This window comes from Pongo abelii, chromosome 13, assembly GCF_028885655.2.
Source record: "Pongo abelii isolate AG06213 chromosome 13, NHGRI_mPonAbe1-v2.0_pri, whole genome shotgun sequence".
Lineage (NCBI taxonomy): Eukaryota > Metazoa > Chordata > Mammalia > Primates > Hominidae > Pongo > Pongo abelii.
The window spans coordinates 43,994,515-44,021,722 of NC_071998.2; the positions used below are offsets into that span (position 1 = coordinate 43,994,515).

The following is a 27,208-nucleotide window of genomic DNA, read 5'->3' on the forward strand; positions in this document are numbered from 1 at the left end:
TTTTTGCAAAAATCTTAAAGCAAAAAAGAACTTTTATCTCTAGAGTGGAACAGATGAAAAGGGTAGAGATCTTAACCACAAAAATGTTTTAAATACCCTCTACGTTTACTACTTTACACGTACAACTTGGATGACTCTCTATATATTTAGTTTCATTCAAGTTTTCCAGTTTTCATTCTAAAAAGGAAGCAAAATACAGAATCCTTTTTCCAAAGGAAAATGTTTGTAGTGTCATGAAAAATGAGAACAGATGGCATTGTAAAGCTTTGGGGAGATGTGTAGCACTTCAATTCAAATTGTTAGGCAAAGTTGGAGACAAATACGTAGCTACCAATTGTTGTAGTTATTTATATGACTTAATTCAAGTATGTAAAACAAAAAAGTATAAAGGATAGAATTTTGCTTCTTGTATTAAATAAAAAGCATTTTTGTAATTTATGATCCAGCCCTCACCAAGTGAATGCCTAAGCAACCAGGTTTTTTTTAGGAAAAAAAAATAATCAGGAAAAGCAGTTCTAGTCATTTAAAATGTATTCTGTAATTTTGGGTTTCACAGTGGGCAAGTTTACCCAGAGGCAGTGTGACAGCCTATTAGCAAAATAAATAGATCTTCCAAACTTGTAGTCCTCTGCTCTTTTCCCTCCACTTTTAAGTAAATTAGCTTTTCAGTGCATCTGGGCTTGGGTTGTGGTAGGATGCATTAACTTCTCCCCACACTGTTCTGATTGCGCAGCAAAGCGTCCATTACCAATACCATATCCAAAGTGACGTTTCCATACAGGCTGCCTGCTGTTTCATTCATAACCACAAAACAAACTGAAATGACTTTACTTCTTTTTACAACTTGCAAAGAGTTAATGGACTGTGCTGGCCCCCTGCCAAAACCTTTAAGAAACTTTATTAATGTGTTATGAGGCTGGGACACCATAGTGTGGGATTTTATTGGTTATTCATCTTAATGAATAAAAATATGTATGCACAATTAAAGCCACATTCTCTAGCAATTGCCTTCTAATAAATGTTGAGTCTTTGTCAGTGCTCGTCATTGCATTTGCTTATCAATTGTGATCCTTTTCCTTCCAAATCCTAAAGTTACCAGTAGTGCAATTACATGAACTTTAAAGAAATACCAGCTTAGTATTGGAAACGAGCAATTATTCAGTGATGAAAAGAACATAAGCATGTCATAAAAATGAATTAAAAATATCTCCATGTCAAAAACAGTAGTTATAATCTACAGCATTTTTCCCATTATATATGAAAAAGGCTGGGCTATGATGTATTGATGATTCGTCAGACAGAGAGAGGCAACATAATTTTGCCGTAGATCATTTAAGAAAGTGATAGTGGAAAAAAATAACTTGTTTACTCTGACATGCTAGTTGTCAGAAAACATTTCATTTTTATTTGTATACATTTTTGTTGTTCTTTCATCTCTGACTGTTTCTTCTTTTCCCTTATGGGTGGGGTGTTGCAAGGAAGAGATGAGGGCAGAAATAATATCATATTGTAAACTAAACTTAAAAAATAGATTGAATCAGTGGGTCTAGATGAATTTAATACTGGAGTTGTTTGAGAAAAGATGAATATTTTTGCATTTTTTGAATATATGCTTTGTCCTCTGAATAGAATACTATATATCTTCAAAACATTGTTGAATGGTCTTCAGTTTATGAGAATAATCCCAAGTACCTAAAATGAGGGAACTTCAAGGATTTTTTTGGCAAAATGATTTTCATATTATGGTCATTGGAATAGGATCATTTTATACCACTCTATCAAAAGTACTTGTGAAGAGTCCTTAAGAAAAAAAAAAAAAGCTCTTTTAAGTAAAAATACTGGGAAAATGAATACATTACAACTTCAAAGTAGTGAAATAAAAACTTAAGCCATGTCTGTTTTTATGAATTTAGTCGTAATTCATACTAACATTTCTGAGACATAAAGTAATTTCTTGTTTTGCCACAAGTGGACACGAGAATAATTCAGTTTTTCTTGAATTAGCAAATTTGGAATGAGGTGTAATTTTTTTTTTCTTTTTTAGGACAATTTAACCTTGATGTCAGAATGATTGCCAATTGAAAGAAAAAAATCTAAACTGCCACTACATTGAACACGTATCGGTTTACTCTCTTAGTCTTTTTTTAACACCGCGTATTGCTTTGTTGTATAGATGAATTAGAACCCGTCTGGAGTTTAAAAAAATGGCCTACCCTGAGGTCATTAAAATCAGATTACAAATATGGAATAAAAGTGGAAAGATGATTCTAAAATGACTTTTGGGGGATAAAACTATTTAGGGAGTGGGAAGTGACCTTCAAATTTAGATTTTGAACATTGTGTGCAGCTTGTCATCTTTTCAAGTCATCATGCTGAGGCATTTGGCCTTGTGAATCTGATGGTGCTGTGCTCTGTATGGGAACCCACCACCTAAATTCAACCAAGGAAATGTCTGACCTTGGGCTCTTTCCTTGAGTCTCATTTAGCCCTGTGTGAGAAAGTGGTGAACATTGTGTTGGTGGATCTGTCTTTCAGGTGGCAATGGAAACGGGCTCTTCTCTGCGGTCATGTTGTCTCTGTAGATAAACCATCAGACCCTGAACTCTGGTTAAGTACAGCCAAGACCGTAGTAACATTCATGTGAAAAATGACACGTGGGAGAAATTAGACTCTCATTTACGAGATGTGGCTTAGAGGGGGATTACTTGATCCTGTGGTGAAGCTTCAGGACTTTGGTGGGAGATGAAGAGGTTTGTGGGGAAGGAGGAAGGTAGTGGCTTTGAAAACGGTGTCTGGTGTCACATGCAGTCCCTGCACGGAGCTGCTCAATGCCGAGCTGGCCCTTTGCCTGTCAGCAGCATGCACTGACTTAGTCCTCAATTTGTGGCATGCTATGGGCAAAAGGGGTTTTCTGGTCTCATCCTCCTCTCAGTTTGTACACATTACCAAACCACAACATAAACTCACCACAGTCAGTGGCCTCCACTCAAGGGAGGCTTTTGCCAGGAAAATTGGGAAGGTATGTGTCAAAAATTAGAAAAAATTGACTAGGGAGCCCTGTAATTGCAGAGATGCAACCTCTACCTGGACTGTATCTCTTTTTCTGTCCAGTGGTGACACCTTTAATTTGGGAAGACAGTGATTTAGTTTGGATTCTGGGGTCAGTTTGGCTTGGGTTTAATTCCTGGCTTTTTCAGTTATTAGTTGGATAGCCTTAGGCAAGTTTTCTCATCTGAAAATGGGAATAATAATAGCATCCCTTAGTGTTATCGCAAGGATGAAATCTATGGATACCATAATATTGAGAACAGTATTGGACATGTAAACAAATACTCAATGACTGTTAGCCTTACTATTATTTTATTACTGTTCACCTAGAAGATATTTGCTGCTGAAGAGGAGGATAAGCTAACATTGTAAGCACATACAATGTATGGAATAGTGGGGTTTTACACAGCTAATCACCATTTAACCTCACTGGAATCCTTTCAGTTGTAGGTGACAATTTTATATGCATTGCACTGTCTTGTGCAGTCAGTAAGACATAGAGTATGATCTCCAAAAACTTGTCTTCTAATTGGGGATATAAAATATAGCTACTTGGCAATATATACCAAACATGACTGAAACTAAGACACAGGCAAAATCTGAAGCCATCCCTTAGGTTTTTTTTTTTTTGTAAAGCATGTTGTCTGAATCTCATAACTCTGTATATAATAGCATAGGGTCTCTTTGCAGGTACTAGGTGGTCAATCAACATTTATCTAATTCTTCTGTTTGTTGAGAAGATTGTTGTTTTAGTATTTGGAAACTCTCAAGGAAGAAAAGGTAATAAGTCAGCAGTGTCAGACCATAAAATCTCATGAAAGGAAAGAAATTAGCTCAAGTTTTAAGAGTGTTAGTAAGGCCCAGGCGCAATGGCTCACACCTGTAATCCCAGCAGTTTGCAAGGCCGAGGCAGGAAGATTGCTTGAGCTCAGGAGTTTGAGACCAGCCTGGGCAGCATGGTGAAACCCTGTCTCTACCAAAAATACAAAAAATTAGCCAGGTGCATCTGTGGTCCCAGATACTCAAGAGGCCGAGGTGGGAGGATTGTTAGAACCTTGGGAGGCGGAGGTTGCAAGTGAGCCGAGATCATACCACTGCACCTGAGTGGCAGAGTGAGATTCCATCTCAAAGAAGAAAAAAAAAAAAGAGAGAGAGAGTTAGTAAGTTACTAGTGAACTAGAAATATTTTTTGAACACAACCACTCTGTTTCACCTGTCTGTTAAGAGTGGCCCATTATTAAATAGCTGTGTGACTGATTATTTTGATAACTAATTAAGCAAAGGATAAAAGTCCCTAAATGTCTTTAATGCAGAAACATAATTAATAATGCTGAGAAATTATTCTGCTGTAAAAAGGTCCAGGAAAAGTGTGTGTGTGTGTGTTTTTCAGGTGACTACTGGAGAATAGACATTATTCAAAATATACGATTAAAGAGACATTAGATTTTCTTCTCCTAAAATGGAGACTTAAAAAAATTAAGTAAACAATATTGATGTGGCTCTGCTGAGTATGTGGACATATAATTCAAGCTAGAATGGGCATTTAGTGAATAAGCACTATGATGAATACCACCAGTTTGTGTAAGCATTATGGAATTCATCTTTCACCTCTGAATTATCTTTCAGCAGAGGCAAGAATGTTGGATTCAGTTGAAGCTTAGATTACCGAACAGTAATCACTGCCAATGATGATTACAGGAGTACACCAGGCCTAATGTGTCTCTCACCCTGAGCTTAAACTTGCGGAACAGTCTCAAAGAAAAATCCACTGACCTCATTATGCAGTATTTGGCTGCTGTGAACACAGCCTGTTAGCTGGGATTTAAGTTTAATAGAGAAAAAAAGGACAGAGACAATATATACCTTGTGTATATATCGTACTTATGAAGGTGTACTTATGAAGTATTTTTAATTCTTCAAGTGTTTTTTATATTCCTACTATGAACAAATCAGTATGTATTTTTAGTTCCATGCAGTGTCTCCATCATTTCCTCCCTCCCACATTTTCTTTCCCCTTCCTTTCTTCTTTCCCTCCCTCCCTCCTGCTTTCTCTCCCTCCCTCCCTCCCTTCCTTCCTTTCTTCCTTCCCTGCTTTCCCTCCCTCCTCTCCTTCCTTTCCTCCCTCCCTTCCTCTCTCCCTTCCTTCCCTTCCCTTCCTTTCATTTCCTCCTTTTCCCCCCTTCATTTCCTCCCCTCCCTCCCTCCCTCCCCTCCTTCCCTCCCTCTCGCCCTCCTTTCCCTCTCTTCATTTCCTCCCTTTCCTTCCTTTCTTCTTTCCTTCCTTCCTTTCCTCCCCCCTTCCCTCCTTCCTTCCCCCTTCCTTCCTCCCTTCTTTTTTCCCCCTCCCTTCCCCTCCCTTCCTTCCAATTTTTGTTCCTTTGGTCAGCCCTTGGAACTCACTTACAGAGACTATGTATCTGATCTCAATTTTTTTCAGTTTTATGCCACAGACATAGTTAATTCCTCAGATGTTTTTTGAAGGAAAATTTGTATTATTTTTATGTACAGAAAACTCAACAGTGTACATTTAACCCAGTTTGGTGGCAAGTTCTTTAGCTTTTGCCTTTTTGAGCTTGGCAATGCGAGCCACAGGCTTGGGACCCAGGACATTGCTTCCCCAGTGATGATGGATCTCATTGGCTCTGTCGTTGTAATTGGTTCTGATAGCTACCACCAGCTTAGCCAAAGCCCCTTTGTCTTCTGAGTTAACCTGTATGAAGGCAGCAGTGGTGCAGGTCTTTCTGTGGACTAGATGTCCCAGTCTTGTCTTCCCCTTGATATTGCAGTAAGGGACCCCCATTTTACAACACAGGGCAGGCAGGAAGACAACCAGCTCGATGGGATCCATGATGTGTGCAGTCATCACCAACTGAGCTTTCTTATTCTACACCAAGGTGGTGATGGTGTTAACTCCTGCTTGAAGGACAGGTGTTCTTCTTAGTGGGGAGGTCACCTTTGCCAGCGCTTTCTTCTCCGCCCGGGCCAACAGCCCCTGCTTCTTCTCTTGCTTTGTCTCTGGTCTGTACTTTTGGGGCAGCTTAAGCAGCTGAGTAGCTGTTTGGCGGTCCAGGTCCTGGGTGAACTGGTTAATCGCAGGAGGCATTTTCAGTCGCTTAATAGAGGATGACTCTCTGCCGCTGCAACCTGCTATAGCGGGGCCATTTCACAAAGTGGGCGAGGTCTCTTTTGGGCTGGATGTCCTGTCTAATGCCAAAATTCTTAGGCCTTTTCTCAAACAGGGGGTTCACCACTTTCTTGGCCTCCTTCTTCTTCAAGACAGCAGGGGCTGGAGCCACCTTCTTCACCTTGGCCTTCTTTCCTTTCCACATCTGGGCGGTGGATGGTGGGAAAAGAGAGCTAATTCCTCAAATTTTGAGGCCTGTGCCATAGAAAGGTATGAAAAGGTTTTCTTTTGTTAATGTGATTTTAATGTTGTAAGACAAACATAGCCTGTTAAAGGATGAGAAGAAAACAAATTAATTTTTTGTTTTCATTTTTCATACACATATGCTTTGATAGAGATTATAAGTTTATGTCAAAATCATGCCATTGCAAATGGGAAAGTGTTGGCTTTGCTCATGCTTCTCTATAGTATGTTTTCATATGGTCAGAATTTGTTGGGGTTTTTTTTAACCTTTTTTTTCCCCACAAATTAAATGAGTTTCTTTAATCAGCAGAAAATATTGCGGGCATTATGTGTGATTGAAATGTTGAGGTCAGCAGAATTTCCTAAAAGACCCCTTGTCACCATTTTCTAATTGGTAGTATTCCAGTGTTCCTTTGTAGTTAGTTTTTCAAACAGCTTTAACTACTACAACACAAAAGTTGTGGTACCAAGTCTTATTTATGAGGGAAATACACATTTTGGCTTCCTGTGAGACAGACTTTAGACCCTGCCTTGGTAGCAGGGTTGGCCTTTGCCCTTGGTGAGGCGGGCCCAGGCCGGCGACATTTCAGGAGGCCGCTTGGCAGCCATTTTAGATCCTGCCCGCGCGGAGAGCTCCTGGCTGCCAAAAACTGCAGTCGCTCCGTGCCAAGACACTCTTGGCAGTGGAGATAAACTTTGTAGAGATACACAGTCCAGAAATATCTTATAATTACAAAGCACAGGGGGCAGAATGTTTTTACAATACAGCTGTGCTAATGTAAACATTTAATTTGGCAGCCTTCTCCACCCACTTTTCAATTAACCGGGTTTATGCAGATACTTTAGGTCTGTAATAAACTTTATTGCTAAGAGTACAGTTTATGAAACACAGATTTGAGGGGCTTTTTTGAGGGGTTTTCCATCCATTTAGGAAAGCACATTGTGAATGTTATGTTGCCGTGAATGGAAAGGGTAGCTTTGTGTCTCAAAAGATGCCATGGGCCTGGCTTAACTGAAACAATTGCTTTAGGAAAAAAAAAAAATGTGGGGGCTGTCTCCTTTGGCTTCTAAAGCATGCAAGAGGATATTAATAGAAAGAGGTAAAAATCACTTAATATAGCTACAAAAAGACACTCGTGTTGATGATCATTAAAAAAGATAAATGTCCCCTGCAATGCATGAGACTGTTTCAGAGGTAAATTCCCAATAACAGTTCTTACAGATATAATTACAATAATTGTGTGATCGCCATGATAATTATTCTTATGGAGTGAAAGAAATAATTTTCTATGTAAGTAGCATTCAACTGTTCAGCTCACAAAGCTAGTCAATAGATCGTTTTCAGCTAACCTAAAAAATGGTAGAGGTCATGGAGTTTTAAAGCTAAATTTGGTATTAATTGACATTGTAAAGGTGATTGTTTTCATAAGAAATATGACATCACAATCCATGATATCTCTTTGCGTAGATTTGCTTACACATTTCTCAGATACGTTAGAGAAAACCATATAAAATACTATACATATGGGTCGTTTTTCTAAAAGACAAAAAATGTACAACCGATATTTTTATGTCATTCCATTTAGAAACTTTGCCTTGGTTATGATTTTTTTAAATTAGCTTTTGTTTTTTCTTGAGGATGGATTTGAGTAGCAGAAAACCAATTCTTACGATGTTTTCTCTCAGTACCCTTTTGAGACTTTCATGTAGTTTGGCTCCATCAATATTCTATAATGGGATGTGACCACAAAGTAATTTTCATTCTAAAATAGTATTTGACTCTTCAGCTCCCGAACTAGTCAATAGACCCCTTTCACCTATTCTGAAAGATAATAGACGTCAGAGAATTTTAAAACCGTGGTCTCATTATTTTATAGTCTCATTATTTCATGCTGCAATAGCTGTTTTGTCATCATACCACCTTGACACATTCTGCTTATCACAGCTAAACAATGCTTTTGCAGTCTGTGGCTTTTAGTCTCTCATGTTTTAGTTGCTATAAACAAAAATTAAATGAAAAAGTTTGTCCCACTGCTAAATCTTTGTGTGTGAGTGTGTGTAAAAAGTGTCAATTTTATTTTCAAAATATAATGATTACAGATTCTGCTTATTTGTAAATATGTATAGAGAGCACATTTTACCTGCTAGCAAGTGAATGACAGTCAACATTGTGCAAATGAAACCATGAGCTGCATGAAGACAAGAACAAATCATCTTTTATTGACTGTTGTAGACTGAGTTCCAAGGATGATACACGGACCACTGTAGGTGTTCAGTCCTTTTCAAAAAAATAAACGAATGGATAAATATCATCTGTATATGTCACAATCAGAATATTGAATGTTAATTACCTGTATAAGTTGATAGCTCATTACTTTTTTTTTTTTTTTTGAAGATTACTTTGTCTTTCTTTTGGGAATTAATGCTCTTTGTCTCAGTTTCTTCATGGATAGTACATCCAAGATAAATTGGTATGCCATTTAAATAGATTCCCAAAATTATTCAGGGTAAGTTGGGATACGGGAGGTCACAATCTTGGAGAGAAGTAATGTATAACCAACCAACCATAATGGACTGGTCGGGCCCTGCACTAAAGTGTGAGCAAGGCCATGTGGGCCCCAGAGGGAGGTCTCATTAGATGGGGCAATAAGGTTCAGGAAGGATGTAACAGATGAAATTCAAGAGCTTTTAAAGATGAATTAGGAGTTTTTCTTGCATCAAATAAGGGATATTCCAGGCATAGAAACCTTATGAGCAAGGGCACAGACCTGCAGTTGCACAGCATATTCTAGGACTTTTAAGAAGAATATTAGGAAGTTGGGTGTGGGTGTGAGGGGGAGGGTAAAGGGTGATGGTTTTTGTGAGAGTGAGGCTAGGCTGGGGCCAGGTTATGGAGCACCTTGAATGCTGTACTAAGGAGGTTGTAGATTATTCTAGCTAGCAATTGGAAGCCACCAAGGTGTTTTAAGGAGTGAAGCGTTGTGATTCCTGGTGGCTATGCAGAGGATGGAGTCTGGTTATAGTGTGAAGAGTGAATCATAATGGCCTGAGGAGGCTGAGGCTATTGTGAGGTAAAAATGTGAAGCTCAGTAAGGGACTTATCACCAGTTGGGATGGACATGGGGAAATAGGCTTGAAAGGAAGATAGAATCTGGGCTGACAACTGAATGTGAGGCTTTAGGGAGATGGGGTTTCTGGAATGAGCATTTTCAGCTTGGGAAATGGCTGAATGGCTGTGAATGCCATTAATTGAGATATGGATTGGTTGGGGGGAGGCGAGAGTGAACAAAGGTTGTGCACTAGCAACATCAGGAGGAGTTTTGCAGTTAAAGAAGAGGTTAGGGCTAGATATGGAGATACGGAGTTCTCAAAAAATGGGTAGTATTTGTAAACATGGACCTAGCTGAGTTTGCTGAGGGGGAATGTACAAAGACAAGAAGATGGCCAAGTTGGATGGATCATCTTTGGGATCACCAACATTTAAGGGACCAACAGAAGAGAAGGAGATAGCCATCAAGACAGGAAAGAAGCCCTCAGAAATAGAGGATTGGACCTAGAAAGGAGTGGTGCCCTAAAGGAAAAGGGAAGGAGAATTTCCAAAAGCTAGGGCTACTTAGTGTGAAAAGTCAACTAGGTAGAGTCTGGGAAAGTCAAGTTGTGTCTTTAAAAAATAGTAATTTTGGGGCTGAAACACACACTTAGACTTACTGATCCCGAGAGGTAGGGTTGGGCATGAGGATTATTATTTTCTTATCTCAGATCGTGATCAGAGAGTATGTGAGTTTTGGTATTGTGGTTTACTCCTTGGTCTAACTTCACTGAAACAGATTCTGGGGTCCTGGGTTGCTTAAAGGATGACTATTCTGTAGACTTTAAGAAACTTTTGATGAAAACAGTGGATTATGTTTATTGTAATCTTTCTCTTCTGCCAGTTCTGAGAGGAAATTTGCATTTTCTTCATCAAATTTCACCATTGACTACTTTATTTTAAGGAGGAGAAGCTAATTTGAAATTTTGGTTTGAGTTTTGAAGAAGGCATGAACAGTTTCACAGAAAATGGAAGGAAATATGCCCAACTACTGAGCACACCCCTTTAAATTGCTCTTACCAAGCCTTCAGACCTAGGGGCAAAATTATGCTCCAGGCTCCAGGTCCCTGGATTCACTCTGTTAGCAGCAGCAGTGAGGAGCAGTTTATTTGGACAATCCCCTCTGCTCCTGTTCTTCCTGTGTGATTCCCCATTTTAGCCATAAAAGACCAGAAAGTGGTGATTTTATGCTAGTACATACAGAAATACCTTAGCAAATATGATTAAGCCAACTAATGTGTAAGTAAAAACAATAGCTGACTGGAAACTGGGTGCAACTCTGCAGTCTCCTTGGATATCTTCAGGAGTTTTGTGAAATTAAAAAAAAAAAAAAGCCTGGATCCTCCAAATGAACTGAAGTCATAATCAGTCTGCAATGTTGACTTGAGAGTTTCTTTTAAATAAAAATAAATGAGCAAGTGGAAGTCTTATTAGCTAAAACCAAAAGCACAAACATACATGGCCCTTTCACAAAGTAAAACGCCTATAAGCATAATGAGACTCCAACACATCTTTACTTTTTTTGCTGTTTTGTTTTTAAGTTTTCCAGCCCTTACATTGTAAGGTGTGCTGCCTTACCACTTCCTTAAGGAAACACAAATGGGTGAGTTAAGTTTTTGAAAGTAAAGGAGGATCCTGTGTAAGTAGATTAGGGTCTGGCAGGCCATTTAACTTTATCAGGCATTTAAAGCCGAGGATGTACACTGTAGCCGGCTGTGACTTGCCAATTAGCTGGGCTTTCCCCACTGTTTCTGGTTTGGCAGGAACGAGGTGGTTCACCCTGCCGCACTACTGCCTGCCAAGGACACATGGCCAGCTCCCGGCTTCCTGTCTTCCTCTTTGTGTCCTGGCCTTGCCTTCCAGGGAGCTGCCAGAACACAATTGCCAAAAAATCTTCCTTCAGAAAGGTCAAGTAACCTCAAGTCACCTATGCCAATATTTGTGTTTTCTTTTTAATCCTTCTGTGTTCGACTTGGAAAAAGCTGTAGAAGCCAACATGCAGAATGGAACCTGGGTCACTTTGGATCACTTGGATAAAGCGACAGAACCCAAAGAATCCCTTGGCCAGTCAGGGTGTGATGTTTTGAGTAGAATTCTATTTAAAGCTCTGTGAAGTGTGATAGAGTTCAGAATGGTTCAGTGTGGATTTGGATTTAGTTGCTTTTTAGGATTCACTGTACACATGTGATTTTTGGCCAAAGCTAGTGCATCACATGGCAGGGAGAGGGAGAAAAGTGGAGACTGGTTTTGGCTTAAGGACTGCATTTTTGTTTGTTTGTGTTTTCAGGACTCTATAGTCACATACTGCCTTTTGCTTTCCAGTTTGGTGTCTGTGAGCAAGCATCAGCAGCCAAGTCCCTTGTACACTGGCTGAGAACAATGTACGGGAGTTACCTGGGGTGCTTGTTGAGAGCGCCTTCTTGGCCCCAGCATTGCTGTACGAGTCCCAGCATTGCGGGTGAGGTGGAGGAATCTGAATTTCTAACAAGCATCTCAAGTGAATCTGATGCTCACTAGAATTTGTGGACTGAATGTGTCACTGATTGTGAAATGACAATAAGGCAAGTAGCATTTATTGTCATGATACAGCAAGCTGTTCTACTTCTCCTTTAATTGGTCTTTTTGGAGCTCTGTGTTTAATTGGAATCTAGATTGTATGCAGATCTCCACTGACAACAAACACTTTTCTGAAGAGCGAACTTTTAAAAACCTGTTAATATAGGAAACTTTATCCAAATAATTATTCCAGGTTTAAACTCTAAATTTTAGGATGATTTATAAGGCTTTTTTAATGACACATAGAATGCCATAGTGAACATCCTAAACGACTTTGGAAGGCTCCCTCCCCGTAGCCCGCACTGTGAATCATGCTCCTTGGAGATGTGCAGTGTGATGGGCCTAGTATTTCTATTATGAAAGGGAAACCCCATGTCTTTAATACTTCATAAAGCAAAGCTTTTATTATTTACTTTGAAAAAATTCCATTTGAGGAATATGGAATTCTTAAAGTGCCTAAACCTGAGCCACCTACTAATTCTCATGGCTGTTGGTAATTAATGTAGGGGGCAATGTGTGTTCTGTCTGTAGACTCCAGGAAAGTTCAGCGTAGCCCCAACATTCCCTTTTGGCTTTTCATGTAAAATTGTCCATAGCACTTTCTTCCTAAGCTCAGTTTAATTTTCTTTTGTGCCTTTTGTACCTTGAGATATGCTCTTTCTTGGTGAGAATGGTGTAGCCGTGAACCTTTTTGTCATTGTTTTGTAGCATTCATAGAGTGAGGACCAGATTAACTTTGTAATTTACCTTTTTTTTCCTAAGTTATTTCCAAAATTTGCTAAAAAGCTGCAGCCTCAGGGACACCTCTGACTTTCTGACACAACTAACAAACGCCACACTAATTTGGAACACATGTTCTGTCAAAGTTTACCTATAGCCTTGAGTTCCAAATTTGCAACTTCAGCATCTTCTGTTGAAAATAAACGGCGTATTTTTTCTTAAGCTCCCTTTCTGCCTCCCCTTGAACTCCGTAGTCTTTTATAACAGTAATAAGGAAATGTGGTTATGGGTATAATTGCCACAAGGCAATTGTACCCTAGAGGACTGACAGAATTTTCTTTTCTGTGTCTGAGGGCTGGGCTCCATCAAGAAGATCCATTTGCAAATAACTCAATTAAAAGAATAACAACAGTGTCTTTATAGCAACTTTCCCTATAGAGATCAAAGTGTGTTAGGGACATCCTATCAGATTCATCATTCTAATACCCCAGTGGACTGGAATAAAGTTTTATTATAGCTTGTTTGAGACAGGAGAGTGAGACAGAGAAAGGTTAAGTGTCGTCCCTCAGATCATAAGAAAGTCAGAAGGGGAAATGCAATGAAAAATCAAGGTTTTTCTATTACTCTGCAAGTTATCAAGCTCTGCATTCCTTTCTGGTAATTGTAAAGGATTAGAATAAAGCACAGTCTATTTCGGGATTGCAAAGTAATGTAGATGAAAATGCTTTGAAAATAGCTAAGGTATTCTTGCTATCTTTATCATATTTAGTACAAATGGAAGGTAAGAAAGAGCCTTATTGTCAGTATCTAATTGTACCAATACATATGAAATGGATTTTACACATTCTTGATTGATTGGATTCAAACTGCCAAGTTATCTTAATTATTAATAAAAGACTAATGGAAAATAACATTTATAATTCTGGATTTAAAGGAATTTCATAAGATTTGACAACAAATTTTGAACAGATTAAGAAGCCAAAGATCAAAGTTACTCTGATTACATAAACGGCCTAACAAAACACTTAATTAAGTAGTCTGATTTTTCTTTCTAAGGTTTTACTTGTAGACTCCATAGTTCTGAGGGTAGAAGTGATGAACTTAGGCTCTGATTTTGTTTTTTTTTAAAGTTAGTATAAGAGAATTGGGAGTAAAATTACTACGAATCTTTCAACCTGACTTCAAGGAGCCTTGGAGGACACATTCTGTGGGGAGTAGACACAATTAACTTGATGCTCCTAATTACTATTGTTTGATTTGTGATTAAAGGTGGTGTATTTTGTTGTAGGGCTTTTGGCTTCTCAGGTGTCCAGTGTGCTGCTGCTGGGGAGAGTAGGGGGTGGCATCATTCCCTCGCTTAAACAGGAATCCCCTTCCACAAACTAGAAGCTGAAATATCAGAAATAACCCACATTTAATCAGACCTTGCCTTCTAGTGAGAAAAAATGAAAAATTAGGCAAAACGTAGACACATGGCTTTTTAAAGCTCTCTTTGATTTTCAAAGTTCTAGAGTGGGTTCATATTTCTTCACTTTAACCCAAGTAAGTGAAGCTATCTTTCACTTATAGATCCTCCCTGAGTGCTTCATGGGAGGAGTAGTGGCCTTGAGACTTTTATCTCATCATCACTGCACCTCTTGTTATGTCTTGATGCTTAGTGAATGTTAAGCTGAAAACTAATCCAGGTAAACAGGTGAACGGAAAATTAAGTTCAACCAGCGTGAACATAGAAAAAAATCCATCATTTAGGAGCACCATTAGCACTGCCAATGGACTCAGGAGACACATGCTGTTCCCTACCAGGTGATTGGATCATATCAGCTAATTTATTCTATTTTTAATAATTGCTGGATGATATTAATAGGGAACTTTCAGTTATTATTTTATTATTATGCATTTTCTTTTGCAAAAAAAAAGTTTAAAAAACATTTTCTTAAATTCCCCGCCCCCTTTTTCTTCCCAATGCCCTTACTAGATTCCTTTCTCTATGTTTGCAATGTCATTGTGTTTTTCGTGGTGTGACATACATACCCTTAATGCTATAAAAGATTCCTGCTCTGTGAAAAGAAAGTTGAACAGTGTTGTCACTTTGAAAACACAGTGATAGCTTTGAATGGAAGTCTAATGTGAGGAGGAAGCTTTGGCTTTGGGATCCAGATTGCAGTAACCAAACTTCCAAATTCAAATTTGGTCTGCAATCCTGGCTTCACTGCAGTCATTTATATTAACAGTGAACAAGGAAACCTACATAAATAAGAATGAAGCGGTAACACAATAAAAGTCGTCTCATATGTGCTTTATACTTTCAAATAAAAATTAGAATTTATCATTTTCTTTGAGATTATTTCTCTGTTTCATGTGCTTACAAAATTTGCTTGATGTTTTAACCCATCTTTATTTCATTAAAGTATTCCTTAGATACAGAGTTTTCTAAAAAATAGAATATTTTGTCAATAAGGTGGAAAATGACAAGCATTATTTCCTAAAAGCATCACAGGAGAGAGAAGCATTGTGCACTTATTAGGCAGTGACAGAGCTTTGCAGATGGATGATGAAAGCTGTAACATCAAACCTTGCCACCTCTGGCAGTTTAAAATCTGTGTAGGTCAGTTCTACCAAAAGTTTTTTTTTTTTTTTAACTTCTTTTGCCAGTTGATTGGTCCTATGAAGTAAATTAATGGTTTCAGTTCAATTCTTGGGCAGATAACCACCCCAGTTGGCATTCCCTGGGGCCCTTATTGGCTTAAGCAAGCCTAGAAGAATAGGATTTCCTTCCAGGTCAGGTATAGAACGTTGTGGAGAAGCTTACGGGATCTCTTTCTCTTTTGTGAAAGAGAGAGAGAGAGAGAGAGAGAATGTGTGTTGGATTAAGGTGGTAGAGTGCACCTCCAATATTAAAAAATAATTTCCTAATAAATTATCTCAGTGTTATTTTGTTCTATCTTCTGTGACGTTGGTAAGTGGATATTTTGTGTAAATTGGCTCCAAACAGACCTTCAAATACATTGAAGGTGGAGCTTAGTTCTTTGCTCTGTCATCCCATTTCTAGGATAGTGCCTGTTTCAACCTATTTCTCCGCCAAATTATATCATAATTTGCTATCTGCTTAGTATAATGTATCTCATTTGTTTTATCTTGGCTTTAATTGAATTATCTATTCCTATGGCATGATTCTTAAGTCATAGCATATACATATACAGTACATTGGAAGAACTGGGGTAATTTTTACTTCTTCTTATTGTGTTTTTTCTTTCTTGACTGTAACTTAGAATGAAAGTTTAAGTTTCAAATAGTATGTGTATAATAAAAAACTTGGTTAAAAGTTGGGTTCATTTTCCCATCTGGCTTTAGGCTCCCTGTTCCACCCATTCCACGCCCCCATTACCAGAAAAAGTCAAGGGCTATGTCTATCGCGTGGTCTCAGCGTTATTCCTATGGTTTTTAGTGTCTGTGCAGTATGTCCGCTGTCATATGTATGGAGATTGTCTCTTAGCTTACCTGTCACACTATAATTTTCTCATTGGGGAAAGTAAAGGGTGGTGGGAAAACATAAAAAGTAGAAGTTATTGCTAGACTTACTTCATGGCCACTTTATGTCTATTTAGACTCCAACCCATTTTCTTTTTTCAGTAAATATTTATTGAGTTAAATTTATAAATGTGCATTAGAAGTTTGCTTTATGCGGCATAGATTGACTAAAATACATTTCAGGCACAGGCTTAAAAAATAATAAACATGTATTTTCAGTTGAAATGATCTCTGTATGTTGTTTGGTGGTAACTGTCACCAACCAGGAAAATAATGTTTTAAAAAGAGACATAAAATAAATCTTGGGGGTGGGGGTTCAAAATGATTGAGAGGATGTAGAGGGACATTGCATAGAGTGCAATGCTGGCAGCTAAGTGTGCACATCCAACGCCAGTGTCATCCTGTTAGTTCTATCCAAAAAAAGTTGGCAACATGTGAATTGATGCTGTATGTTTTTCTGTTATGTCACTTCCCTCTAGCTGGGCTGTTATCTAGCACAGTTTAAAACATTAAGTATAATGGTACTATTTGCATGTGTGATTCTAAAGTTTTGGTACTGTGAGTTAATATATATCCCTGTGCGTATGAACATAAATATTTTTGTTTTCTCCTGTTTGTAGAGTATTTTAGCAAAACACTATAGAGTGTTACTATTCTGATGGAAAAAATACTTTTGTCTTTCCTTATTTTGTAATTTTTCTTACGTAAAATGCTTGATGTCAAGTGGGGACTTATGAACCATTTCCTAAAGGAAACAGAGTAATGTTGAAATCATTTCTCTTTCCTGTTAGGTATTATTCTTACGTTTATGTATAATGGTGTATATTTAAGAAAACCTTTTGATTATCCCCATGAGACTGTTAGTTATTCCGACAATTGATAAGCATTTCAAAGTTGTTTGTGGCATGAAATATAAGTAAATGTATAATGTTTTACAAAAACAACCAAACTTATAATTGTTCCAGTCAGGGAGCATACAGTCATGTGTGAAGGAAAAACACATGCACAAGAAAAAACTTGTTAAAAATTGGATAGAGAGACTAGGAGATGATAAAAAGAAGAAGTAAACTTGGATGGATGGGTAGGATTATCAGAAGACCTCCTGGAAGAGATATATTTAGAACATGGCATTGAGAATCTAGTTACCTTTTTAAAAAACTTGATTATTTTTATGTATCAATGTGCATTACAAAAAACTTTGGGATATAGAATTTTGTACTTAGTACTGAATGGTGGCAGTGCTTTCTCATCTTTTTTTTAAAAGATGAGAATCCTAACAAATACTTGAAATCTATTGATTTTTAAAAGGTAATTATATTTGCCTAATACTGTTTAACTCTGTTACCTGACACATATTTTAGAGTGATAGATATGCCAAATTCAAAAAACAAATGTATCTGTCAGATTTGAGTAAAATAAACTACCAGATAGTCCAACAGGAGGAATTTCATGGGCAAGGCCAGTTACAGTGATGTTAGAATAGATGAAAAGCTGAATGGGCAGTGAGGTCACCCAGCCATTAGCATCAGTAGGAATCTGCTTCACAAATTGAGCTGGAGCTGCCTGAAGGGAGGGCATCACAGAGGGAGGAACTTGTTGAGTGGAAGCAAGAATCACAAAAGGAAAACTCACCACTGTTTGGAGACAAATGTCAAAGCAGAGGAGGGAAGGAATACCTCCTCTTCTCCTTTCTTCCCACCCTCCGCATTCCCAAACTCCTACCGTTGCCTCCTGTTGGTTGGGCCTAGCCCGAAGTCAATAGTTAACGGAACTGGGAAAGGTGGTTTGCAGGAACAGAGTTCAGAATGGATCTGAGGACAAGTTACCGTTACAGGGCAATTCTAATTTTGGGGGTGGGTGGAGGGATGAAATTTAGGTAAGATTTAAAGCAATTGTTTGGGGCAGGGGAATTAAGTTTGCATAATATCATCCAAAGCTTTACCACACCAGTTTTTCTTACTGGTGTTAAGTTACTAATTTTTTAAATCCTATCTGAAAATTTAGTTTATACATTTCTGTTACGGCCTTGCTGTTAGATGGTTTTGAAAAATATCCATGAACAATCTTGTTAGTTAATTTTAGAATTTTAACATGCTTTAAATATCAAGAAGAATTTGATCTTGTCTAATTAGAAGCAATCTTTAAGACCAAAAACAACAGGTGACAGGCTCAAATTATTCCTATGGCAATTAACTGTGACAAATAATTGGATGATCCCTCCTTCCCCTTTTCCATCTTTTGGAGGTACCAAGAGTGGATAAGGAAAAGTTCAACTGGTATTGTAACCAAGCACTATCTAGAACTTGGAAATAATGATGTGATTTCTTGTTTTTGTGTGTGTGTTTGTTGGAAGTTGAGTATGCAGCATAGTTTGTTTTTTGTTTTTTGATTGGGTTGGAAGGCAATGTCAGTTTTGAAATGGCAGCATAATAATCAATTTGGAAAATTAAACATTAGCCATATGTAATGGGATGGTACGTGCGATGAAAATAATCTTTATGAGCATGGGAGATGAGTCTGCAGTAAAAAGCTTGAAGTTGGTCTGTGTTAAAATTTTGTCACATCTGGAAGGCATTGACATCTAAGATTACATGGGTTTGATATCATTCAGGGTTAAGGCATATGGATGGGACATTATGCAGAACCTTGATTTTTTCATACTCTTTGGATTTGGCTTAGGCATTTTTGAATCATAAGGAGTTAATTTGAATCTCTATTAAAGATAAAATGAGTAACAAGACAAAATGGGAGGAATTTTGAGCACCTGGTACACAGCTCTGCACCAGTATACTCTCAGTTCCCTTCTTTAAAATGAATATAGCAAGTGGACATGCCCCTCATCATTTATTTTCCCATTTCCCAAATAACCGTAGTAATGAGTAGTAGATTTCATGGTGGGCTTCTGTTATTCTTTATTATTCTTAGTTAGAATTATCTGTATTTATTTAAATTTTTGTTAATTTTTTTCAAGATAGGGTCTCACTCTGTCACCGAGGCTGGAGTGCAGTGGTGTAATCTCAGCTCATTGCAGCCTCAACCTCCAGGGCGCAGATGATCCTCCCACCTTAGCCTCCCAACTAGTTGGGACTACAGGCACCCACTGCTATGCCCAGCTAATTATTGTATTTTTAGTAGAGGTGGAGTTTCACCATTTGGCCAGGCTGGTCTTGAACTCCTGACCTCAGGTGATCCTCCCACTTCAGCCTCCGAAGTAGCTGGGACTACAGGCACCCACCACTATGCCCAGCTAATTATTGTATTTTTAGTAGAGATGGAATTTCATTATGTTGGCCAGGCTGGTCTTGAACTCCTGACCTCAGGTGATCCACCCACCTCAGCCTCCCGTAATGTTGGGATTAAAGGCATGTGTCACTGTGCCTGGCCAGGATTATCTGTATTTTAAACTGTTCTCTTAAAGTGACTGTTTGAAAGAATATTGCCCCATAAAATGCCTCATCTTCATGTCTCTGTGAGCTTGTAAACTTTTCAAATTTCTTTCAAACATGTTATTTCACTTATTAGAATATTCTTGACCTTCTCTTTTTAAAAAAAGGAAAATCATGTCAACTATTTTTTTGTTTTTATTTTATCAATATAATTGAGTTCCTTTCTTTGCATGCACAGTTTTAATTTGCAAGAGGAAGTTACTGTCTCCTCATTTGTTTCCTCATTTTATCCCTTTTCAAAAATGTTGGTTCAATGATGCATTATTCAAGTAGTTTTATTCCTGGTATATTAACTTTTGCCTTGAAAACATGGGGACAGAAGTTCTTTGAACCACTTATCAAGGAACTGTTAGGACATTTAATACTATTATCTGCCACATCAGCAAGCTTCCTGTTCATCAAATGACTTATCTGATTTTTTTCCTCTAATATTATGATAAAGTTATTTTATGAACAGAAGCAGTAATGAATACCCCACGTACAAATCTACTTTACCTTCGTAGAAAGTAGGCTATGCATCATCTTACTCTGTTATCCAGTTAATTGCTATGCATCTTGAGATTAAATATATACATTTATTTTTGTATGAATGTATTATCACAGACTTAAGAGCCATAATTTAATAATAAAACAAGGACTGGTTATTAATCGCATGTAAGTAACATAAGATATAAAAAACCCATCCAGTTTCTTCTCTCTAAGCTCACATAATGATATAAACATAAACATTTTAATGATTTGGCAAAGTATCTTTTTAGCTAACATGATAGAGAAATCTGTATCCAATTAAAAAAATTTTTTAGGAACGTATGCCCATGAAAAAATGAGCAATGAAAAAATAAGAATATGACTTTTTGGTCATTGAGTCAATCACTACATTTGTATTTGTAGAGAGGTTGTAGAAACTTAAAAATTAGAATATTTGTAGATAATAATCAAAAACTAAAAGTTATGATTGGTATTACTGGCAGTTTGTTTGTAATTTAAGGAAGATGAACTGTTTTAACTGCTACCAGTCATCATCTTGTTCTCTGTAAAACAGTGGTTAGTCATTCAACGCTTATTGATTGAGCATCTAGCATGTGCCAGGAATATGCTAAGGCAGTGAATAAGACTAACATGTTTCTTGACCCCATGGATTTTAAAATGTCGCAGAAGAATTGCACTCTAGCCCAGTCCTTCAATTACCTGTGTTGTCAGCGTTTGCAAGGGGTAGTGCAACCAAGTAGGTGGGGATATTTTTTTTTTTTTTAGGAGGAGGAGGAGGAGTACTAATTAAACCTTAAAGAACATTAAATATATATATCTCATAGTCTTTTTCCACAAAAATACTTGTGCATATTTCACTGTTGTGTGAAATTATTTTTTTCCTATTATTTCTAATTCCTTTGAAAACAACTAAGATGAAACTCTTACCTTTCCTTAACCAGTTGCGACTGGGCAAGATGAAAACTGATTCATGCGTGAAATGGTTTGCTTAGAGTCAGTGTACAAGTGCTTGGCAGTTGCCGAATAGAGCCCAGGAGTTCTGACTCTCCAGACAGTTTGGAGAGAACATGTCCTGCTGCCTGAGAACAAAGATTGCCAATGAAATATTAGAAAGTCTTAACGTCTGATTTTAACCTAGATATATTAAGTTTTGGGAAAATACATGAAATAACATAGCACAGAGTGGCCATGTGTACACAGGACTGTTGTATGTGTGGGATTTAGAATAATGTGTGAAGACTCCAGAATAAACCAGATATGTAAGTCATGGTGCTAGGTAGTAACATAAGTGCTGTTCAGGACTTTGGAGGTAAAACAGCACTTATTTTTCTATGCTTTCCTTTTAAGAGAAAAATTTAAGACGAATAGGATCATAAACATTGCATTTGGTTTATGTTGAAATTCTGCATTGATTTTTCAATTTGCCTTCATGATTATGTTCTTGAGTCTGATGACATTCTGGTTTTCATTTCCAGATTCTTATTTCACCAACATTTTCTTTGCACTACATACCTTGCTGTAAAATGCAGGTTTAATGGTTTCCAAGGGGAAAAAGATGTATATTACATAGTATAGCTGAAATCCAAAATGTCTCCCAGATGGAAAAGACAGAACATTCATCTCATCTTTTCCTACTGGATCTGGCTGGATTTTGGAAAGGGCTTTATTATTTTCATGTGGCAAACTGCGTTGGCAAATTGTTCCTCAAAGTACGCAGTGGCATGTTCATCTAATATTATAAGATATGGGCAGCATTTATGAAAGATTATAAATCTTACAACTCTCTTCAGAAACTTAAAATACAGCTGGAAATGTTTTGCTTCCAACAAATATGCAATCTTCATAAAATTCGAAAAGAAATGTTTTGAATAAATAATGTTTTAGTTTATTTCTCTCTAGTGCGAGAGCTATTTCTTTTAGTCAAAATCATGCCATAAAACTCTTCCCTCCTCTACATTAGCACCCTTGCCTCTGTATTTATATTATGCTGGTGCATTTAATATATATTTTTAAGTATGCCAGATTGCTTTGCCTTGTTTTTAAAGATAGAAAACTGGATTTGCTCCCAGGGACTCTTTCCCTAACTCGACCAGTTTAAAAACTAAGCAAGGATTGAGTCAGTTAATTAATTTAAATAAGATTACAAATCAAAAACATATTATGCAATCTTGATTTAATTACCACATTTTATTTACTTAATTGAAAACACACTGTAGAAAGTCAGCAATCTTGACAATGACCAGTACAGGGTTTTTGCATTCTGTAAGTTAAAGCCTTTAAAAGCAAGAACTGTAGGTGATCCTGATTATGACCTTTGGTTCACTCAATCCCTAGATCAGTAGAAAGTCATTGAACTTAATCTTAGGTTAGGGCAGAAAGGTCAGATATGATTATCCTAGCTTCCCATTGTTGTGGGGGGTGGGTTGGTACTACTTAATGAAGTACCACAGCCCTCTGGTCAGAGATGTTGGCAGGTTTAACACTTTTTGTGCAGGGGTTTCATATTTGCAGGGGTTTTATTAGTAGTCCCCTGTGGTAGAATGATTTGCTTTGATTTTTTTTTGATATATGATTTTTGATATATGATTTTTTTTCCACCTTAAATTTCAGTGGCCTGTTTTTTCAGTTAATTCCCTGTGGACAAATTTCAGTCTTGAGCCCTAACAAATCCTTATTTTAATCCTTGGGATATGACTCTTTGAACCTAATCTCCTTGTTAAGCAAAAAAGTGGCTCTTTAAAAGAAAGCTTAATGATAAAACAACTGGAATGTTCAGGAATGAAATAGGATATATTATATATCTACTTTCTTGTTCTATAGTTTTCTTTGGTTAATGAAATTACTTTATCAGGAAGATCTTAAATGTAGCAACATCTTTTTAAACTATGCGTTTTGCGAAATCAAACATATATTTTAAAATCAATGTTAACCAACAGAAAGAGGGATCTGAAGATATAGGCCTTCAGATTTGAAATAGTAAATGATTTAAAATATGCAGGAAACTGCATCTCCCAAATGTTATATTGGTTCTGCCAAAATATTCAGAGAGGTCTAATTTCTCTTATTGCTCAGAACTGGGTTTAGGAGGCGTACAGATTCACTAAAAAAACAAACAAAAAACAAACAAGGTCAGGGATTCCATTAACAAAGTGATAAAGTTAAAACTTCCCATGAACAGCTTGTTAACCAAGTTTTGCAGTGAAGTGGACTCCAAATAATTTAACACCCTATTGAAAAGAGACAGAGAGACAGAAATACAGAGACAGAAGCAGAGAGAGAGACAGGAGATAAAGGGAGACACAGACACAGACACACACACACACACACACACACACACACACACAGAGAGAGAGAGAGAGAGAGGAGAGAAGAATGAAGGAGGGAGAGAGAGAGAGAGAGAAACCATTTCCCAAACATTTACATGCTTATGAGAGGCAAGGAAAACACTAAGTTTTCCCATGTTCTTTTGTTGTCTTATTTTAATGCACATCTAATAGAAAATAAAATAATGTAAAACTATAATTTGTGTCACCCAAAGCAATGAAGCAACCTTCCATTAAAACTGAAGCTGCCTAGTGTTTTAACTGTGCTGGAAAAAAAAAGCCAAATTATGTAATAGGAATCTTGATTATGGAAAGCTAGTGTTCTATAAATCCCAAGGAATCAGTCATGGAAGACAGTAAACTGCAAAGGGTGAGGTAGAAAACTTTGGGCAGAGAGAGGGGAAGAGAGAAGAAGGTTTGGCCCAAGGAGAATAGTTTGCTCTCTATTACCCTTAATAATATAGATGTTTTTGTTTTACCTTTTTATTTCCCTACTATAAAATACATGCATTTGTATTCCTTCCCTCAAGCTTTTGTTTCTTACCTGTTACATCTTGTTTCTGGCATGCTATATATTTAATTGTAAAAATATACTGTTTTATTATATTATCAATTAATAATGTTTTAGAGAGAAAGAAAGAGACTGTTCTAAGCCTTAAAAAAATCTCATGGTATTCTTTCATTGACAATGGGCTATTTCTTCACCTGCTTAAGGCAAAGGACTATCACAAAGGGGCCCTTTATCACATGATGACTAAGTTTAGTTCTAGCAAGAGGCTATCTGTAGGTTAACAGGTTACAGTGTGGGTTTCATTTACTCCTCTGATATCCCTTGATATAAAAGCTATATTGTCATAGAATCATAGAATTTTAGAGCCACAGGGGACCTGAAAACTCACCTTGTACAGCTCCTTTGCACCAAAATCATTATAAATTAAAATTATGCTTCTCCATTTGTCTTTTTTCTGTTGATCCTCAAGCTATGGTGTCAGAGAATAAAAAGAGTTCCTAAAAGAAGTTTCATCTAGGAGTAGAAAGTTTATATATAAAGGTCATTAAAACTTTCTTGGCCCAGTGCTTGCAAAGTAGGGACATGGACCTTCACCAAACATTTCTTCTCTTTATAGGAGATGGACAAAAAATAATTTCTGACTCAAAATAGTATGTCTTATCCACCCTATCTTGTTTCCAAATATTTCTTCAGGAAGTTGGGAAGTAGGATTGAGCCTTACATTAGACTGAGAGACTTAGCCCTGGGAATTGTGTGTCTGTTTCCCTGGCTTGCCACAAGAAATTTATCTGTTTGACTTCTAATGTATGATTTTACACAGAGCGGTATGTTTTGTCTTTCTTTTTTGTGCACTTTTATAGCTTATAGACTGATGGTTTTCTGTTCATTCGACTTAGCCCTATCCCAAAGATTAGGGCTATAAGGCTAAATAGGGCAATAGACTTCATGTCATATTGTTGAGGATCTAAAGGGGATGACCTCACCATGAGGGACTTCAGGGAGGAAGAAAGGGGGAACATTATGCACAGACTTGGAGATATCAAATGCAGGAGACACACAAGGAATCAAAAGGCTAAAGTATGACCCAGGTGCTGATGGGGACCAGATCAAGGTGCCATGAATGGCATACTATTTTCAGAACATATGTAAAGGTTTTAGCAGATGTTTAGCTTAATCAGTTTTGGGTCTTATAAAGATCATCTTGGTAAAAGAGTGAAATATGTCTTAGCAAGGTGGGAAATCAGGTCGTTTTTTCACGGCATTGTTCCTAAGGTCACCTTCTTTTGATATCTTTGATGATATGCCCTTGGCCACCCTTCCTAGGAAGAATCATCTGTCCCCTCTTGATTTATGTATTTTTTTTGTATGTTTCTGTCTCTTCAGGCAGCCTCTGAGCTTCTACATGGCATAGAGTGTATATTCTTTTTATAAAACAATATTTAAAGATCATTATTGTAAATTAAATATAAATTTAATAAGCGTTACAGAGCACCTACTGTGTTCCAAACATTACCAAGTGTTTGGAATACATGAGCCAATCTTTTTTTTTTTTTTTTTTTTTTTTCTTTTTAAAAATTCCTTTTTATTTGTATAAATACATGGGGTATAAGTGTAATTTTGTTACATGCACAGATTGCATATTGGTGAAGTCAGGGCTTTTAGAGTATCCATCACTCAAATAACATATGTTGTACCCATTAAGTAACCCTTCATCATCCACCCTGCCCCCTTTATTCTTTTTTTTTTTTTTTTTTTTTTTTTTTTTTTTTTGAAAAATAAATAAACTGAACTTTATTTTTTTTTTTTTTTTTTTTGTTTTTATTTTATTTTATTTTTTTTTCTTTTATTATTATTATTATTATTTTTATTATACTTTAGGTTTTATGGTACATGTGCGCAATGTGCAGGTAAGTTACATATGTATACATGTGCCATACTGGTGCGCTGCACCCACCAACTCGTCAGCTAGCATTAGGTATATCTCCCAATGCTATCCCTCCCCCCTCCCCCCACCCCACAACAGTCCCCAGAGTGTGATGTTCCCCTTCCTGTGTCCATGTGTTCTCATTGTTCAATTCCCACCTATGAGTGAGAATATGCGGTGTTTGGTTTTTTGTTCTTGCGATAGTTTACTGAGAATGATGATTTCCAATTTCATCCATGTCCCTACAAAGGACGTGAACTCATCATTTTTTATGGCTGCATAGTATTCCATGGTGTATATGTGCCACATTTTCTTAATCCAGTCTATCATTGTTGGACATTTGGGTTGGTTCCAAGTCTTTGCTATTGTGAATAATGCCGCAATAAACATACGTGTGCATGTGTCTTTATAGCAGCATGATTTATAGTCCTTTGGGAATATACCCAGTAATGGGATGGCTGGGTCGAATGGAATTTCTAGTTCTAGATCCCTGAGGAATCGCCACACTGACTTCCACAAGGGTTGAACTAGTTTACAGTCCCACCAACAGTGTAAAAGTGTTCCTATTTCTCCACATCCTCTCCAGCACCTGTTGTTTCCGGACTTTTTAATGATTGCCATTCTAACTGGTGTGAGATGGTATCTCATTGTGGTTTTGATTTGCATTTCTCTGATGGCCAGTGATGTTGAGCATTTTTTCATGTGTTTTTTGGCTGCATAAATGTCTTCTTTTGAGAAGTGTCTGTTCATGTCCTTCGCCCACTTTTTGATGGGGTTGTTTGTTTTTTTCTTGTAAATTTGTTGGAGTTCATTGTAGATTCTGGATATTAGCCCTTTGTCAGATGAGTAGGTTGCAAAAATTTTCTCCCATTTTGTAGGTTGCCTGTTCACTCTGATGGTAGTTTCTTTTGCTGTGCAGAAGCTCTTTAGTTTAATTAGATCCCATTTGTCAATTTTGGCTTTTGTTGCCATTGCTTTTGGTGTTTTAGACATGAAGTCCTTGCCCATGCCCATGTCCTGAATGGTAATGCCCAGGTTTTCTTCTAGGGTTTTTATGGTTTCAGGTCTAACGTTTAAGTCTTTAATCCATCTTGAATTGATTTTTGTATAAGGTGTAAGGAAGGGATCCAGTTTCAGCTTTCTACATATGGCTAGCCAGTTTTCCCAGCACCATTTATTAAATAGGGAATCCTTTCCCCATTTCTTGT

The 27,208-nt window shown here is 37.3% G+C and overlaps 1 protein-coding gene and 1 pseudogene across 14 annotated transcripts in view; one reads left to right on the forward strand and one right to left on the reverse strand.

The window, feature by feature from the left end:
• Positions 1–27,208, forward strand: part of NFIB (nuclear factor I B) — a 245,679-nt gene that overhangs the window by 111,862 nt on the left and 106,609 nt on the right. The window lies entirely within an intron of this gene.
• LOC112134914 (large ribosomal subunit protein eL8-like) lies at positions 5,576–7,018 on the reverse strand (annotated as a pseudogene).